Raw genomic sequence first — 18,841 nt, 5'->3', positions numbered from 1 at the left:
CCACCAGGGAGGGCCCCAAATGTGTGTTTTTTTTTTTTTTTAAATTGTATTTTAAAAATTGCGGTACTATGGATTTACAACTCTCTAAATGTGTTAGGGGTACAGGGTCACGCTTTTCAGAAGTATGTTGCACACAACTCCCATCTGCCGGGCGCCTATAATCCTCCGCACACACACAACCTTTGCCCTCCTGCTGGGTCGGTGTTCTTCTAAACCGTGAAGCATCGCATTCGTTTGTTATGAAGTAATACCTGGCTCACAGCCGTTTGCAAACAGCTAATGTTAAAGAAGGATATTAAAATTTGCAGTTGTTTAAAATGACATTGCCTTTACAGAATGGACAATGCCTTTGAAAGAATTTTTGGATTCTCAAAAGGAAAAATGAAAGAATGACTGATATAAAAATAACCACAAGGATGAGAGGGCAAATCAGATAAAGATGTAGTAAGAATAAGTTGAAATCAGGCCAGTCAACTGGAAATTATGGGTGGGGAGACAACTCAAGAAGCAAAATAAGGGGCAGACAGCATCACAGAGAGCTCATGAACTCCAGGACAAGCAAGGAGGTTTCCCTGAGCGCTTGGGAGAGGACACAGATTCAGACCGGAAGCGGAAGTCACGTGCCTGCTTGCGTGTCTTCTCTGAGAGTAGAGATGCTGAGGCTTTCCCGGTGGACCTGGGCCTGTGTCCTGGATTTCCGTCCACCACCCCCCAACTTGCTCATCTTGGACTTATACTCCAGACACCCCTGGGTGGATGAGGCTTCAGATATATTTCATGCTGCGGAAAACATTGTGCAATACATGCTCATAAAGCAAAGATACCAGTGTTTTCCAGTATGACTACCAATGAAGCCTGGACGGCTTAAAATTGAACTGGAACCTTGAGCTTATACTGCTGGGGGAAGGCGCCCCAGAGTGCTCACCCAGTGTTTTCTAGGGAGACCAGCCCGCCAGCACCCCAGGGTCCTGTGACTTGGACTCTTCTTGCCTTGGTCCGATGGTCCATTCTGGTAGTTTTTCCTTCAACAATGAAGTGGTTCTGTTATAGGGTAGGGAGAGGGGCACCCCCAAACTCCCAAACCTGCCCATTCTAAATAGGTTCTGCCACCTGCTGCATTAAGACAAAACAAACTCTAGCACATAAAAATGTGAATGGAAAGGAACTTGAATACAATTAGTGTGTAATACCGAGAAGGGGACAAGTAGGGGAAGAGTACAGTTTCCAAATCCAGTGCCTGAAATTACCCAGCCCCTTGTGGGTAATTGTAAAGCCAGACAGGGCTGGCCCAAAGCAGGGCCTCTGAGACCTGAACGCCCAGTCTAAGGTACCATAGAAAAGGGTCAGAAAAAGCCAGACAAATCTGGGAGGAAAGTCAAAACCAAGATAAACACTGCCATTGTGGCCTCCCTACGGGTCTCTCACCCACGTCTGTCTCAATAGCTCAGGACCAAGAAGCCAGCGCTTCTTCACACGACTCTGCTCCCTGTACCTCCTTCGGGTCTCCTCCTCCCTGCCTATGCTGCTTCCTCCCTTCTCCAGTTTCCTCTCCAGCTTCCTCTTCTCCCAGCTCAGCTCCACCCTCCCTTGGGTGGGGCAGGGAACCTGGAACCAGCCCTTTCCCTGGGGCCCCTGTTACGGTTCCACTTGGCGCCCTTTACCCAGCACCCATCACTCCGTTGGCATTTAAGTTTCCCTGGTCAGCAGCAGCAGTTCTCACTGCGAAGTGTGCCCTGTCCCAAAAACCACCAGTCTTCTTCAAGAAGACCTGGGTTTCCTCACAAATGCCCTCTGCCCCCTGAAAGGTAGACCAGCAAACCCTCCGTGGTAAATCCACTCTGATGGTTCTCCTTCTAGGGTCTCCGTGTAACTTCCGGTCACATACCATGGAAGTTCCAGATCTTGCTGTTACAGGGCAGGGAGAGAGGGGTACCCCTGAACCCCCAAACCTGTCTGCTCTAAATAGGTTCTACCATCTTCCTCATCAAGGCGAGACATAAGAGTTTTAAAGGAAAGGAACTTTAATACATTAAATTAGTGTGCAATAAGAAAGGAAAAAGAATATAGTTTCTAATCAAACACCCAAAGTTACCCATCCCCTCGTGGGTAAAAGTCCACCCAAAAGGGACTGACCCAAAGCAAGACCTGACAGCCCGCCACAAGTCTAAAGCACCTTCTTCCAAGACCCATAGAAAAGGGTCACACATGGCCAGACAAGTCTGGGAGGAAGAGAGCAAAATCAAAATCAAGATAAACACTGCCATCGTCACCTCCCCATCGGTCTCTCACCCACATCTGTTTCACCCAGTGCAGGGCCAAGAAACTAGCACGGTGTTTTCACATGTCTCTGCTCCATGTGGCTTCCTCAGGTCTCCTTCTGACTCTCCATGCTGCTTCCTTCTTCTCCAGATGCCTCTTCTCTGCTCAGCTCCACCTTCTGGTGGGGCAGGAAACCTGGAAATCCCCCTTTTCTTGGGGACTCCCTATTACATTGCCTTATTTAGTGGAGGCCGCCTGCACCTCCCTGTTTCAGCTGACCACTCAGACTACTAGAGGCCAGAAGCCCTACTTGACCCTAACTCAGAGTCCAGCCTTTTCTTAGTCAGCCCATACCCACATGTTCTGCTCCATTTCAACGTTACGTTCCTTCCACCACCATACCTCAGCCCTCAGAGAGGTACGTTACCGCCCATATTCTCCATATTCCAGTCCATATGGTTTGGAAGATCCCTTGACTCTCTTGGATGAATCTTCTCATGGCTCACATCTTGTTCCTCCCCTTTGGGGCCTGCTGAGACTTGAGTCTTTTCGGGGGGCAGAAACAAAGAGAAGTAGTACAGGTGGGTTCTGAGAAGACTCAGAAATGACTTTCAAGCCCTTCTCAGGGGAACACCTCGGCAGGGGTAGGAGGGTTGCTGTCCTGACAAGGATGTGGAGTTATTGGGGTTAGTTTTCTCCAAGATAATGGGGATCTCTCACCTGTGTCCATTGTCATTGTTAGGATTCCATTCCTTCCCAATGCATGTCCTCGCTTTGTCTGGAGACATCCTGCTAGGTGAGAAATTCGGTTGACGTTGGTTCCACCACAAACCCGGTACAGCTTTCAGGTGATTAAACAGCATTTGGCTGAGTTTACAGCCCTGAGTTTATATCCTTCCCCCCACTCCAGTCTTTTAGAAGCAACCAGATGATTCCACTAGACTCCTTAGTTTGATGAAAATTTTCCAAGGTGACAAATACATGCCAAGTCAGAACTTCACTTTCTGGCATTTAGATGGGGCTAACTATTGTCCTCTCAAAATGTATGTTCCCCTAGAACCTCTGTATGTGACTTTATTTGGAATAAGGAACTTTGAAGAGGTATTCAAGTTAACATGAGGTCATGCTAGACTGGTGTGGGCTCTAAATCCAGTATGACTGGGGTTCGTAGAAGACACGGAGAATTTGGACATAGAATCACAGGCCACACAGGAAGAGTGTGATGTGATGGTGAAGGCAGAGACAGCAGTGATGTTTCTGTAAGACCAGGAATGCCAGGATTTGCCAGCAACTCCAGGAACTAGAAGAGGGAAGGATGGATCCTCCTCTAGGTGAACTCACGGAGAGAGCAAGGTTTCAGGCACTTAGCCTGGTACCAGGCCTGTGAGGGAATAAGGTCATGCAGTTGGAGGCCATGGCCTTTGCAGGAATTGACCTAAGAAAGGGGTGAGTATGTAGTTAGAACATTGGGCCACATCTTGTCAGGACAGCTCATTGGTGGCTGTCCCTCTAGTCAGATGAGATACCCAGTTCCAGAAAACTCAGAAACAGTTCAAAAAAACTCACCTTAAGATTCTATTCTCTACGACTGTCTCCTGAGACCAGAATCTAAATCAGGCAGGGTTCAAGCAATAGGAGAGATAGATTTATTTCAGGAATTGACTTACTTCAATGTGACTGGACCGGTGAAGTCAAGTCCAAATGTCTCAGGACTCGGTATTAGGATGGGCAGGCTGGCGACTTCAGGCACACAAGCTAAGCTTCTGTCCTAGAGGGGATGTTTTCTTTGCTGGGGGAGCCACAGCTCTGCTCTAAAGACCTGTCAACTGATGGACTCAAGTCTACCCAGAATAGTTAGTTCTCTAAAATCTGCTGAAACAGACTTCAATCACAACTGCGGAACACCTCCCGGCAACACCGAGATTAGTATCTGGTAGAATAAAGAAGGAACATAACCTCTGCACATCACCCGCTAAACAACACTGCAAGTTGCGATGAACCTAGAAATAGTGCGAGAAGGTTGAAAACAGTGTAAGATCCGTCTTGTCATGTCAGCTCATGAAAAAGTTCCACTGAAATTTTTTTCCTTACATGTTCTGCCCCACTTTGTGGGGATGAAATATTTTCTCCATTCTATTTTTTTATCGATAGTATATGATATTAGTATATGAATGGTTATTTGCTGTTAGCAATTGAGTACATTCTTTTTCATATTTTAAAAGGACAGGTTTATTAGAAAAAGGAGAAAAAGGGAGGGCACATAGTCACCAGCGGGCAGGAGAACTGCTCTCTTAATGCACATAATGCTTGATGGGACATTTCCTTTGTCCTATTTCTTTAATTATGAGTGAGATAACACTGGTTTATAGCAGATAATTCCAGGCGATAGCAGCGAACCTCAGATACATGTTGCTATGTCACACCCATCACCAGAGGAACCAAATCCCTTAATTATAGATCATTAGTCTCCTCCCCCTCTGTCTCTCCCGCCCCCAACACACATACACAATAGCCTCAGTTCTGCAGTCATATTTCTAGGTTAGTTTTCGTTTAGCTTTGTCTGTGTCTTTGCTTTGTCTCACCCTCGTCCACATTTCTCCTGTTCACCCGGCCTTTGTTTCATCCTCCCTCCAGCTCATTTTACCTCCAGGTCCACTTGTGTCACCAGCGACAAGGGTCCCCTGTTGCAATAGCTGATAGTATCTCGTAGTGTATAATGACCACCTCTGCTCAACCCACTCCCCTGTTGGGTGCTTAAGTAGTGTGGACCCCTGTAAAGAATGTGCAGTGGATTCAGGCATGCGTAGATCTCTTTGAATTAGTACCTTTGCTTTCCTGGGATAAATACCAAGGACTGGAATTGCTGGGTTGTATGGTAGAGCTTTTTGCAGAAATCTGAGAAACCTCCGTGCTGCTTTCCACAGGGGTTGCCAGTCTACACGGTCACCGATAGTGTGTGGGATGGCTTATGGTCATTCATCACAAGGTGATAGCTCATTGTGGTTTTGATTTGCATTTCCCTAATGGTAAATGATGCTGAGGAGTTTTTCATGTGACTATTGGCCATTTGTATGTCTTCTTTAGAGAAATATCTATATTATTTTGTTATGAAAAACTTTTTTTTTTTTGCTATTGTTTGTTTTCTCTTTGTTGAGTTTCTGCACTATCCATTTTTTATCTACTCTTGGACTTAAGACAAATTTCACCTTGAAGCGGTCAGTCACAGGAAGGCTAATGACATACATGACTCACTCCAGGACAGTTCATGTTTCTGCTCTTGGATGGTCCCACCTCTCTGGTTTCTATTTTGTTTTGCGGTGGACTTGAGAATGTTACGAACATATCTGGGGCACGACAGCTATACAGATGGCTTTGTTTCCACTTGGTTGATTCCATGTTTGGTTGTAGCCCGTTCACTGCCAATGGCTGTGCCAGTTAGGTGTGGCGTTGATGAGGTGATGGCCGGGCATCTTCACTGGGACATTAACTTGCCGTGCGTTTAGCTTCCTGCGCTTTGGAGTGGCCTGTGTTCCGCAGCCATGGTAGGATAGGCCAGGCCCAAAATAGCTACTCAGCTGAGTTGTCCAGTGGGTGAAGAGTCTTGCCAGTGGTAGAACTACAGATTTTTCTCCTTATTGACTGATTAGATTATGAAAATGGCCCTGACCAGGAAAATTCCAGCAGTGGTAGAAAAATAACTAAATAGAAAAATAACTAAAAATTATAATAGAGAAAGGATAGACACAGAACGTGGTTGTTTGACACTGAAGGTAGCTAACAATGCTTTGCAGTAGCTGTGGGACCTCAGCTAACTAGCTACCTGCAGGTAGCTTTGTACTAGCTGACTTACGCAGGTCATTGATTCTGTCTCACTTTCTCACTTGTAAAATTAGAATAGTGTCAGTACCTACTCACACATTTGTAGTGAGGAGTAAGTGAGTTACTATAGATGAGGTACAAAAAGTCTTACTCTCAGTACCTAGGTAAGTAGGCATTGAATAAATTTTAACTGCTTTATAGTCCTAAAATTCTTCATGTGTGTGTGTGTATACACACACACACACACACATTATGTATATATGTATATGTGCATACATATATGTATATATGTATATGTATACACATATACATATATATATGCATATATATGTGTATACATATACATATACATATATGTATAGACACAGAAGCTTCTTTTTTCATATCACATTGAGTGAAAGAAAGTGGCAGTTTAATTATTTTCTAGCTAATATACTTGAAAAAAATGCAACATTTCTATTGAGAAATATTAAAGTTATCTTAATAGAAATCTATAATTGTTAATCTCTAATTCTCTCTAATTGAAACTGGTAATTTTTAATGATTCCCTTTATGTAGCTCTAGTTCAAGAGATCTCAATTATATTTTATCTTTTGTGCAATTTGTTTTTTTGTGTGTGGTGTGAATTCCCTTCCCAAATGTTTAAAGACACAAATTGCATCACCAGGGAGGGCCTCAATTTGTGCCTTTTAAAAGCAATCTGACATTATTTTTTATAGTTTTTATTTATTGGGTTGTTTAGCTTAGAATAGTTTGATTTCTATTTTTACAAAATTGTAAACCCAACAAAAGTAGACAGAACAGATAACAAGGGCCCATAAATTCATCACCCAATTTCATCAATTATCAATTCATGACCAACCTTGTTTTGTTAATGTTGCACTCACTCACACTTCTCCCATAGAAAAATTTGAATCTTGTATCAATTAAGATTTTGATCAGTAATAGAAGAAGAATAACAAATATTTCAATTTTTATCTTTTTTTTTTTTTTTAGGATTCATTTATTTGTGCTTACAGAATTAGGGTACAAGCCAGAGATACAGGGGCAGTGAGAGGATTCACCAGAGACAGAGTGGGGAGCAGGACAGGCAGATCAATGAAGTACACTGCTGAGGGGAGCAGCTAGGAGACAGGAGAGGTCTGCTGGCCATGTGGGTCACCTCCGGGCTGGGATGGAATTCTCACCCAAGCAGCCACGGCTGGTTTTGCTTTAATCTGTTGCCACCAGGGAAGGCCTCAATTTGTATCTTTAAAAATAAGGACTTAGGGCCCTCCCTAGTGGCATAGCTGGTTAAAGCACAGCACTAAGAAGCTAAAGCCACTTCAGCATGAATTGGAACCCCCACCCAGGAGGTGACCCACAGGGTGTGGCAGACCTCTCCTGGCCTGCCTGTTGCTCCCCTCAGCGGTATACTTCATCAGTTGACCTGTTCTGCTCCCTACTCTGTCTCTGGTGAATCCTCCCACCACTGCTGAGCCTCTGGCCTGTACCCCAGTTCTGTATGCACAAATAAATAAATAAATCTTAAAAAAAAAAAAAAAGAACTTAAAGACCCTCTGTGGTGGCACAGTGGGATGAAGCTCAGTGCTGGGAAGCTGTCCACAGCTACTGCATTGTGGGTTCTATCACCAGCCATGGAGTGACTCACAAGGCGCAGCAGACCTCTCCTGACCTGCCCGCTGCTCTCCTCAGCAGCGTATTTCAGTCAGTCAGCCTGTTCTGCTCTAGGCTCTGTCTCTGGTGAATCCTCTCCCCTCCCTCCACCCCACATCTGTGGCCTGTGCCCTAGTCTGACTCATAAATAAAATGGATCTTTAAAAAAAAAAAGTAAAGACATAGAAAGCACAATCAGAAAGTATCACACCTACCAAAATAACAATTGTTTAACACTGTCAACAGTATGTAGTGTTCCAAGTTCCCTGATTGTCTCATGTTGTTTTTGGTTTCTTGGTATGAATTAGGGTCCAAAGGAGAGCTGATGGGCAGAGCTCTTAGGGTACTGCCAGTCAACGCCAATCACCTTTCTCTTTCCTGTGTGCTTTACTTGTTGACAAAAGCTGCAGTCTGCCAGATTTTGGTGGCCTCTATAGATGTCATTAATTATGTTCTTCCATCTCCTCATCCTGTAAATTGGTATTTAATTTAGGAGTTTATTTTAGTGTTAGCTGACATATTCATATTTATCTATTTAAATATTTATTTATTTATGCACAAAGAACTGGGGTACAGGCCAGAGGTGCAGGGGTGGTGAGAGGGCTTCACCAGAGACAGAGTGGGGAGCAGAACAGGCAGAACACTGCTGAGGGGAGCAGCAGGCAGGTCAGGAGAGGTCTGCCATGCCATGTGCGTCACCTCCGGGGCAGGTGGGGATTGAACTCATGCTGAAGCGGCTTTAGCTTCTTAGTGCTGTGCTTTAACCGGCTGCGCCACCAGGGACGGCCCTCATATTTATTTTTTTGCCATCAGAGTTTTCCCATTTCTCGGGCTCTTTAATCTCCTCCTTCCTTTCTTGATTTTTATTATTATTAGTTCTCCACGTACATGTTTCACTCCTCTCTTCTGTTCAGAAATTTTGTACTCTACGTCCAGTTTTTCGGTAGGCCCACTTCAAATGCTAACTTTTGCATAAATAAAGCAGAAGAGCTGAAGGAATTAGTGGTCACAACTGTCCGCTGGATCCAGGCAGTGAGGGAAGAATTATCTGCAAGGTTTTTGATGCAATAGCAAAGTCTGTCTGTGTGAAATCATTGCCCAGCGAGTCAATGCAAAGATGGTGATAAAACATGCTCTCCACCAGATGTCTGCTGTCTCAGTCTCTGCCGAAGTTGGCACTATCGCTCAGTAGTGATTTTTTATCCTCCTCCGGAATGGTACAATCTTTAGAATTAAAACATTATTCTACTGAATACTATTATTTTCCAGTGTTTCAGTCATTTTTAAAACATATCCCTAAGCTATAAAATGTAATTGTTACTCTTTATATGGTCAGTGCTGTTTTAGACTTATACATTAGCTATTTTTTTAATGTCTTCCTTTTTTCTGTTATTTCTTCCTTTTTTTTTTTTAATATTTATTTACTTATGCATACAAGAGCTGGGGTGCAGGCCAGAGATGCAGGGGGGTGAGAGGTTTCACCAGAGACAGAGTGGGGAGCAGAACAGACAGATCCACTGAAACCCACCACCAAGGGGAGCAGTGGGGAGACAGGAGAGGTCTACTGCGCCACGTGGGTTAGCTCCCTGGCTGGGGATCGAACTCATGCTGCAGTGGCTGCTGGTGGCCTTCACAGTGCTGCACCTTAAGCCATTAAGCCTGGGGGAGGGGGCTACTTCCCTTCCTTCTGGGATAATGCTCCTTATCCCTTAAGTGAATTTTTAAGACCTTTGCCTTGGTAACAGTTGGTGACAGCACACTCTTTCCATTTCTGTTTGTCTGAAAATGTCTTCACTTTGCTCTCATTTCTGACATGTAGTTTCTCTGTGTATAATTAGTTCTAGCAGGCAATTATTTTCTCTAACATTTGCAAGACATGATTTCAGTTTTTCTGGTTTCCACTGTTCACTCCTTACTGACAAATTACTTGTCGATGTAATGTTATTTCTTCCTACCGGATGATATTTTTATTCTTCTGACTGTTTTTAAAAGTTTTCTGCAATTTAACTATAGTGTTTTTAGATACAAAATTCTTTCACTCTTTCTTTCTGAGAATTTTTTCTTGGATGTCCTAAATCTCAGAACATGTATCTTTTATTCCTTCAGGAAACTTCTCTGAATAGATTCTTATCTGCTGCTCTCCACAACTTCCGTTATCTGCTCAAAGGTCTCCAAATAAGTATTTGTTGCACTTTCTTATTTCTATCACTATATTTTAGCAATTTTCCCACTTCTGTCTTTTGGGCTGCATTCTAGATTTTTTTTTTCAGCTACATCTACATCTATATCATCTATATCTATCTAGACCACATATTTATTAAATTTCTGATTCCGGTTAATTATTTTCCCAAATAATCCTCATTGTTTATGACACATTTTGTGTCAATCATTCTCTGTGGGTCTGATTCTGCTAGTTATTTCAGTTGCATGATCTGGTTTTTAAAAACCATCAGCTGCTGTTTGAAGAAATTTTGCTTATGGCAGTTTTTTGAGTCCTCTCTTGGGGGGGGGTCATTCTTCTAGAAAGCACCCACCTTTGATGCATGTGTGCACTCACACTGAGGAACCCTCCCCCATAGCCCACGGGCCCTCTCCACTCTGCTCTCCCACTCTGAGTGTCACAGTGAGACACTCTGGTGGCCTCAACTCTACAGTCAGCTTTTTAGGTCTTGTGTTGGGTCTCCCCTTGTTTTGTTTTTCTATCTTCCATATATAACAGACAACATGTGGAATTTATCTTTTCCTCTCTAACTGACTTCACTTAGCATTATTCCCTCCAATTCCATCCATGTTGCTGCAAAAGTCAAGAGTTTATCTTTGTGCATAGCACACATACCGCTGACAGGGGGTGGATATCCAGATCTACAAAGAACTCACACAGCTCCAGAAAAGGAAATAACCTCCCCCCCAAAAATGGGCAGAAGAGCGAAGTAGACACTTCCTCAAAAAAAGACATACAGGTGGCCGGCAGGTGTATGGAAAAATGCGTTATCGACTTCTCATCAGGGAAAAGCAACTCACAACTGCAATGAGACACCACCGCGCACCTGTGTCAATACCCAGCTCACAGACACCAGAAAAGTAAGTGTTGGCAGGGCTGTGAGGATAAGGGGCACTCTGCCACTGTGGGGGGATGGAAGCCCGTCCATCCCAGAGGCAAATGACGCAGTGGGGCAGGACGGGCCTCTCTCCCTGCCCTCTCAGATAAGCATGCCTTTCAGTTGAATTTAACAAGTTTGTCTTCTGCTTTCTGAGGAAAAGGAAGGGCATCCCTGAGAGGATAATAGGAAGTTAACATCTAAGGAAGTGAAACACGAGTTGACGAGCAAGCTGGCGCCCACTCAGGATTTCTGTCTGCTGCAGCAAAAGGACACCCGAGAATGCCCATCTCGCTTTTGTTTTCCTCCTTTGTACAAATTCCTGGGATACACTTCCTTGACACCTCCCAGCCTGGACTCTGAGGGTCAGGTTGGCCTCTGTTTTGTCCCGACTTCTGTGACAGGCAGCAAGGCAGAAAGGCAGCAAGGCAGAAAGGCAGAAAGGCAGAAAGGCTGAGCAAGTAAGGTTTATTGCTCCCAGGCGGAGCCCCTAGGGTGGGGTCCGCAGCTACTGCCAGTGCTATAAGGGAAAAGTGTCTCTTATGTAGATTCTAGGTTCAGATTCCAAAGGGGTGACTCATGGCTGTGCCACCCAAACTCTCCCCATGGGAGGCCCAGTTTGTCCCACAGGTATCTCCAAGAAGCTCAGATGCTCGGCCATTAATTATCACCCTTGGATGCTCGGCCCAGTTTATTATCACCCTCGTCTAGTCCCACCTGTAGTTGTGTGTTATCACTGCACCTGGTTGACCCTAACAGACTCCTGAGAGTTTGTTTGTATCGTACCAATTCAACCTTTCATTCAAAAATTAAATATATGCCCAGGAAGTTTAGGCATTTTGTAGGATGAGGATTTATCTTTTACTGATTTTCCACCATCCTCACTAGATAGTAAGCTAAGCTTCAGGAGTTTAAGCACTTGATATATTTTGTTTGTTGCTACAATCAGTTGCATTTTTTGACTAAACAAACGTAGAAGCACAAGATTAACCTGAGCTAGGGGAGATCAGAGCTGTGATGCTATAGTCTGAGGATTTTCTGATGGTCTCTCTTTGCTTCCGTGGAAGTAAGTCTTTGCTCACTTAATAGTTTTTATAAACACTTATTGGTATTTGTTAAATTTCAAACACCCATCTGATCCCCTGTTTCTTTTTTGAGCTCAAATCTTCAGTCCCACTCCCTGAGGCCATGGTGTTGGAAGAGAACAAGAGTAAACAAGGCATGCCTGGATGACCAGGACCCAAACTCATGGAAAATTCCATGGGGGTAGTTATTTTCCTTGGTACTGCAAATGAACCTTCAACTTCAGGTATTCCAGGAGTTAAGACTACAAAATAGTTATGGCCTAGTCAGTCCGAAGACTGACAGGCTGCATCTACCATGTTTGAGTTTATGAATGTGAACGGAAAACACTTGTCTGAGCTGTCCAGACTAGAAGATATTACATGCTTTAAACAGATTTGAAACATTTCAAATGTGTGTGAACTCCCACCAGCCCCATCCACTCCCTATAGCATTCATTTAAAATAATGACATCACTGTTTCACTTTTTGTGGGTAATCTTGCTGTTTAAAGTGCACTTTCTCTGACAAAACCCTTTGGGGTCACCATTAAAAATCCATCTTCCTGATGATATTTTTTACTTAAATCAAGACAGAAGGAAGGAGCAGTCTCCTAGCTAGATAATCGAATGAGGTCTGCCCCAGGGCCTGCCTGCTGGTGTGTGGGGCCTGGCTGGGGGTGGGGGGTTGGAGGGAGGCTGAGTGCAGGGACTGAACACTTTGCATTTCCCAGGGGCAGGGGCCCAGCAGCTGTGGCTTTCTCCACATCAAGGAGCCACTTCTGTGTCATCACAGGTTGATGTGACTTTCCGCTGGTACCAAATCTAGAGTAAAAACACTGGGGTTCAGCTATTTCTCTGGCTCTTCATTTCCTGAGGAAGGCCCCATAGGACAAGGCACTTCTAATCAATAAGTCTGTGTGCTTTTCTGTTGTAAATGTGTCTTCTGTTACAGAGAACAGGGCAAGAACTAAAGAGAGCAGGAGGGACATCTGGTTTCCTCCTGTTCAGCAGCAAATGTGGCTTTTCTTATCTTAATCTTGAGGGTCACCCAGGGAGGAAGGGAAAGGGGGGAGGGGCTGCTCCTCAGTTCTCTACAGGAGAGCAAAGTGATGTCTAAGCCTTTCTGTCTTCACTCTCTAGCTGTGGTAAAATTGTAGGTTGGAGCTAGGGGTGGGGTGAGGGGTATGGGAAACAGGGTAACAGGTAACCAATTTACCAGTAGTTGGGTGTTCTGGTGTAAAAGATGTGTGAATGGGTTATTCTTTTAGCTGACTAGAGAATGCATTAGCATTTAGGCTTTTTGAGAGGTTTTGTTATTTCCACCACTCCCTCTCATGGATTTCATCTGTATTTTTAAATAAGATTCTCTTTCCCCCAATTATTTTATACCTTGGGTATCCACAGAATATGCCTTCAGTAAAGACAGAGACTTTTACCATTTGTTACCTACCTAGTTACATACTTAAAGATTTCCTGTAGGTGACCCCTGAGCTTTTTCTAGATGAGGCCAAAAGATTTTCAGCATTTCTCATGGGATTCCCTTCCCCCAGCTTTTCAGTAACCTAAACTGTGCTTGAAGCCATTTGTTAAGATGTCACGGGAAATCCCTCAGTAGACTATGTTATGTCAGCAGCTTCAGAAATGCTCAGAAAATGGCAGAATCTCGGATGTCTCCGCTCATCCTCGTCGCTGATGAATCTGTCTGTGGAAATGCTGACTCAATTTTTATTTTTCCATTTTTCAGCTTCTAATCTTTCAAAATGGCACCTGGCATTATATTAAGTAACTCATGGAATTTCAAAAGTGTACAATCAATGAGAAGGGATTTATGACTGACATTTGGAAGTTATTAATCAATATGGCTTTATGTTCTTGGTTCTTATGTGTTTGATTCAGGCATGTTTAATTATACTCCTCTCCAAAGTCAATTTTTAAGAAACTTGCTCTTCAAAACCAAGGATTTGCCAATGAAAATAATTTATAGAAATAGAATTTCTCTTTTATGATGCCTGTGGACTATATAATTTCTGCTTCTCCTCTTCTGGCAACTGGGTAAACCAGCTCTTTCTTTAGAAGCTGGGTTTTAAAATAACCTCCCATGAAAAGACCTGCATGAAATTGTCCTAGCACTGAGATTATTGGCAGAGATTAGAAGAGAAATTATGCTAGAAATACAAAAAGTTTCAGAGAGTGCCTTAAATCAAGATTTTCCTTGGCAAAGAAGGTTAAAAAAAAAAAAAGAAATATTGAACTATCAGGAGAAACAATGGTGAAGTTGGACTTATCCTGTCACATTTAATTTTATCCCAGCTTTTGATGCTTGTGTGAATTCCCCAGGAAGACCAAACTATATTGATTTGCCAAGAAAGCAGACATTTAAATCAGGTTATAAAAAATAATGGCAGAAAGGATCATAGACAGATTGATGGGCCATTTTCATCCCAAGATCTATTTTGCTTACTCCAGTTATAGGAACTCATCAATTTCAAATTAAAGCATAATGGATTGTGGACAAAGAAAGGAAATATCTGGAGCTGATTAATGGAAAAGCCCTGAGAAAAGATAAATGCATCCTAGCAGTGTTGACTAATGCGCTTAGATGTTACTTATTCAATTAGGACAGAGGGAAACACACCCACGCATTGAATACATGCAGGACTGGCGTTTTATAGAGCGGTATTTAATCTGTGTCAGACCTCATGAATTGGATACTATGTTATCCATTTTATTGAAGAAAAAACAGAGACATTAAAAAAGGTGACTTCTCTTTTCATTCGTCAGTGGACTGTCAATAAGCAAAGAAATCAAACTGGCAAAACACAGCGAAGATAAGCCTTTGGCTCATGGCAACAGAGGGTGTGGGGGTCCGGGGAGGGGAGGGGAGTGACCTGTTAGGGTGTTGGCACTGGAGCTTTGGTGGAGGGAGAGAGAAGCTTCTGCACATCCTGAGGTATGAAGTTTTACACCTCAAATTATATAGTTGTGTAAATAAGCAACTCAATTAAATTTGATAACATGTTATATTGCTGGGGCAGGGGTGAGGATTGTTTGCAGGGTGCAGATGAAACAAAGATTCACCAAAAGAAGACGGTGACTGAAGTTGGGTGATGGATAGACAAGCCTTCATTCCACTCTTCTCTCTACTTTTAAAATTGCATTTGAATTTTCTCAAGATGAAAATTCCCCAAGAAACTTCAAGGTTGATAGCAGTATCTTTTTAAAAAAAGATTTATTTATTTATGCATGCAGAACTGGGGTACAGGCCAGGGTGTGGTGGGTGAGAGGATTTTCCAGAGACTGAGTGGGGAGCAGAACAGGCAGATTGATAAAGTACACTGCTGAGGGGAGCAGCGGGTGGGTGGGTCAGGAGAGGTCTGCAGCGCCATATGGGCACAGCTTTGGGGCGGGGGATCGAACTCGCACTGAAGCGGGTGTGGCCAGCTTGCAGTGCTGCTTCCTAACCCGTTGTGCCACCAGGGGAGGGCCAGAGAGCAGTATTGTGCCAATATTGAGCTTGACTGTCTCTGTTCTGTCACACAATAATTTCTGAAAAACTAGAGAGCAAATCACAAGCTGGATGACAAATCTGTCATTCAAATTTTATTTTAGAAGGTAACAATGGCTCTTTTTCTGATTTTAAAATTTGAGTTTAGATGAATCTTCATTTTAATATTCAACAAATAAAATTAGTCTCCTATTGAACAAGTGTAAGATTAAAATAGATATTATAAATGTGCTGATGTTATTCATTAAGCTGTTTCCTGAAACTTTTTTGTCTTTCAGTTTTTAAAGAAGATAGTCAATATTCTATTTGATATTGACTCTTCGTAGAGATATAGAAGGTTGACTGTTTGTCTAGAGACTGTGTAGCCTTATGGAATTTGTAAAAGTAGCTTTAATAAGAATAAACTTGAGCCAGAGCAAGAAAAGCCCATTAGCTAAGGCAACAAGGATCACTTAAATTAGAGCGATTCCAGGCTACCTCAGGGTTGTTCTTTCACTCTTTCATCTGCTCAGTGAAAAGTTCATATGTTCACATGAAATCAAATTAATCTTAACTGCATCACATTTATATTTTTCAACACAAAATCATGCCCTCAAAGACATTATGCTATCTGCAAGAATCCAGAAAGAAAGTCTGTGGACTGCATGATTCCATTTATAGAACTTTCTGAAACGGCCCTCCATGGTGGTGCAATGGGTTAGGACGCAGCACTGCAAGCTAGTTGCAGCCGCTGTGTGAGTTTGATCCCCACCAGGGAGCTGACACACATGGCACAGCAGACACCTCTGAGCCGCCTGCTGCTCCCCTCAGCAGTGGACTTCGTCAGTTGGCCGGTTCGGCTCCCCACTCTGTCTTGGGTGAAGCCTCTCTCTGGCCTGTACCACAGTTCTGGATGTAGGAATAAATAAATCTTAAAAAAAAAAAAATCAGATTAATAATCTTAATTCCCAGGAGATTTAGGAATATAGTTCTATAAACTATATTTGTGAACTCATACGTGAAACATTCAACATACCGTGGTAAGATGCTGTTCTGAAGAACTGGAAGAATAAATGGAAACATGTTCAGTTGCTGCACTGCTGGTTTTTGTAGATAAACAAAGGGATGATACTGGGGTACAGGCCAGAGATGCAGGGGCTATGAGAGGATTCACCAGGGACAGAGTGGGGAGCAGAACAGGCCAACTGAGGAAGTACACTGCTGCGGGGAGCAGCAGGCGGGTCAGGAGAGGTCTGCCGCACCATGTGGGTCACCCCCAGGGCGGGGATTGAACTCATGGGGAAGTGGCTTTAGCTTCTCAGTGCTGTGCTGTAACCTGCTGCACCACTAGGGAGGACCTTATATGCAGTTTGTAAGAAGCATGTAACTAAGTTCTATGTCAAAAGACCAGCGCAGCACAATCAATTATCAGTTGCAAAAGCATATGAGAAATAAACAGCTGGCATCTGCACTGAGAGGCTTCCCAGAGCCAAACCTCTGGCGGACCCCAGTGGCCTTCACACAGCCCAGCGTGAAGGTCACCTGAGCCCTTGTAAAGGCAGGAATCAAAATATTGTGACATCTTGTTATCTTACAAATAACAATACAGCACCTGGCCTTGCTAAAATGAATATAAACACTGAGGCATTTCTAGGCTATGGTTAAAAAAAAAAAAGTGGACTTGTGAAGTCTGACTGAATGAAAAATCACTTTCTCCAACTCTGTGATCTGTACATATTTTTTTTTCTCTTAAAGTTTGAAATAGATCAAGTGAATTTGGGTTTCCATACACCCTAGACTGCAAAGGACCCCTAGAGGCCATTTATTTCTTTCCTTGTCCTTTTGCAGAAGCTCAAACTCCAGCTTAGCAACCTGGTGTCAAATAAAAATAAGTTCACTCAGCTTGTCAAATAGGGAAAAACTCTATTTAGAAAAAAGACCAATCCGACAGGGAGTGTGCTCTACATGCTGAAATCTGTGAGTGTCTCAAAATCAGACAGAAATAAGCTTTCTTCAGAGGGTAAAGGAGGGGGGAAGCAGAGATAAACAAGGTCTTCTCAGGGGAAGCTGGACAGGCAGGGGAAATGGCCAGTGGGGTTACAGGAAAGTGTCCAGCTGTGGTCAGCCAAATTCAGGGGAAGCTGATAAGGGGAGGTGGAGCCCATTAGTGGCCATTCTTTTTTGGGTACTTTTTCAGGGTTGGGGACAAGCCAGATTTGGGGACCTAAAGGAAAGAAAGAGCCTGAGGAACATTTGGTCAAGACAGAGAGAAAGAAACAGACAGTTGTGAACCCGCAATTGTGAATGCTACTGGCTGAGCGGAGCGCAGTTTCCTAACCCACCAGCTGAAGGTCTGGCCGCTTTCCCACCTTTTCCTGCCTGGGAAGCAAGCAAGATAGCTGCCCATCTTGACTCCGATTTCTCCATCTTTGCGGTACAACTTTTAAAAAACAACTTCCTCAAGATCCTTAACGGGTACAAGGTGTCTCGAAGAATTCTCTTTACACACTTGCTTTGGTTTGTTGATCATTCACTTTTATTTGTTCAGTCATTCATCAAGGGCTTATTGGCTTCTTGGTGGGGAAACAAGCAAGCTGTTGGATCTTTCCTCTTGAAAATAATACGGTGATTAGGTACATGAGTTTGTAGCTTCAGTATAGTGTGGGAAGGTAAAGGTCGCAAAAGCTCTACCCTGACTCAAGTCTGGCCTCGCTGTGACTCAGTTGCTCTCACCAGGGGATGCCTGCAACAGACAGAAGCAGCATCTGAAGATGGCTTGTGGGTTGTGCCCAATGCAGGGGTTGCCACGGATTCTGGCGGGTCGATTCTAACCATGTTGCCCTTGAGTTAGGAGGCCTAGCTCAGCCTCTGCTCATCACAAGGTGTTACTGAGTGCTGAGCATGAGAAACCTTGATCCAAATCTGAGCCAGCCGACCAAGTGTTTGGGGCACATGTAGCCATAAGGCCAGTCCCCAGAAGAATCCAGTTCACAAAGTGAGCTATCTGGTCAGACCTCAAACGTGCTGCTGCCGGGTACTGTGAGCACAGTCATTCATTTTCAAGTTCTTATGTGACACAAGCTATGCAACATCTATCGTCTGACAGATTCCGGGTAGATCGGGAAAAGCTCTGAAAAATCAGACTTTCCACTGCTAACTTATGTTATGACCTCCCTTTTTTGTATAATCGTAATATCAAAATATTCTGAGCAACTTTCAGCTTACAATTGGATGGCCTCAGCCACATAAGGCCTGTCTGCCCTGACAGCCAAGCACTGCACCAGGGTGAAAAATTCCCCTGAAGTCAAGTGACTTGACTACTGACTGATAAATAAACGCAAAAGGACTATTTTTGCAAAGTCTCTCACTGCCGGATGGATGGAAGAAAACCCAAATCTTATCATTCTATTATCTCACCTAGCCTTCTATTCAGCTTCTAAAGAATTACTCAAACTTCCTATT

Source organism: Condylura cristata, unplaced genomic scaffold (genome assembly GCF_000260355.1).
Source record: "Condylura cristata isolate star-nosed mole 26May11 unplaced genomic scaffold, ConCri1.0 scaffold00002, whole genome shotgun sequence".
Taxonomy (NCBI): Eukaryota; Metazoa; Chordata; class Mammalia; order Eulipotyphla; family Talpidae; genus Condylura; species Condylura cristata.
The sequence above is the reverse complement of the archived record's forward strand: the minus strand, read 5'-3'. Positions refer to the sequence as shown.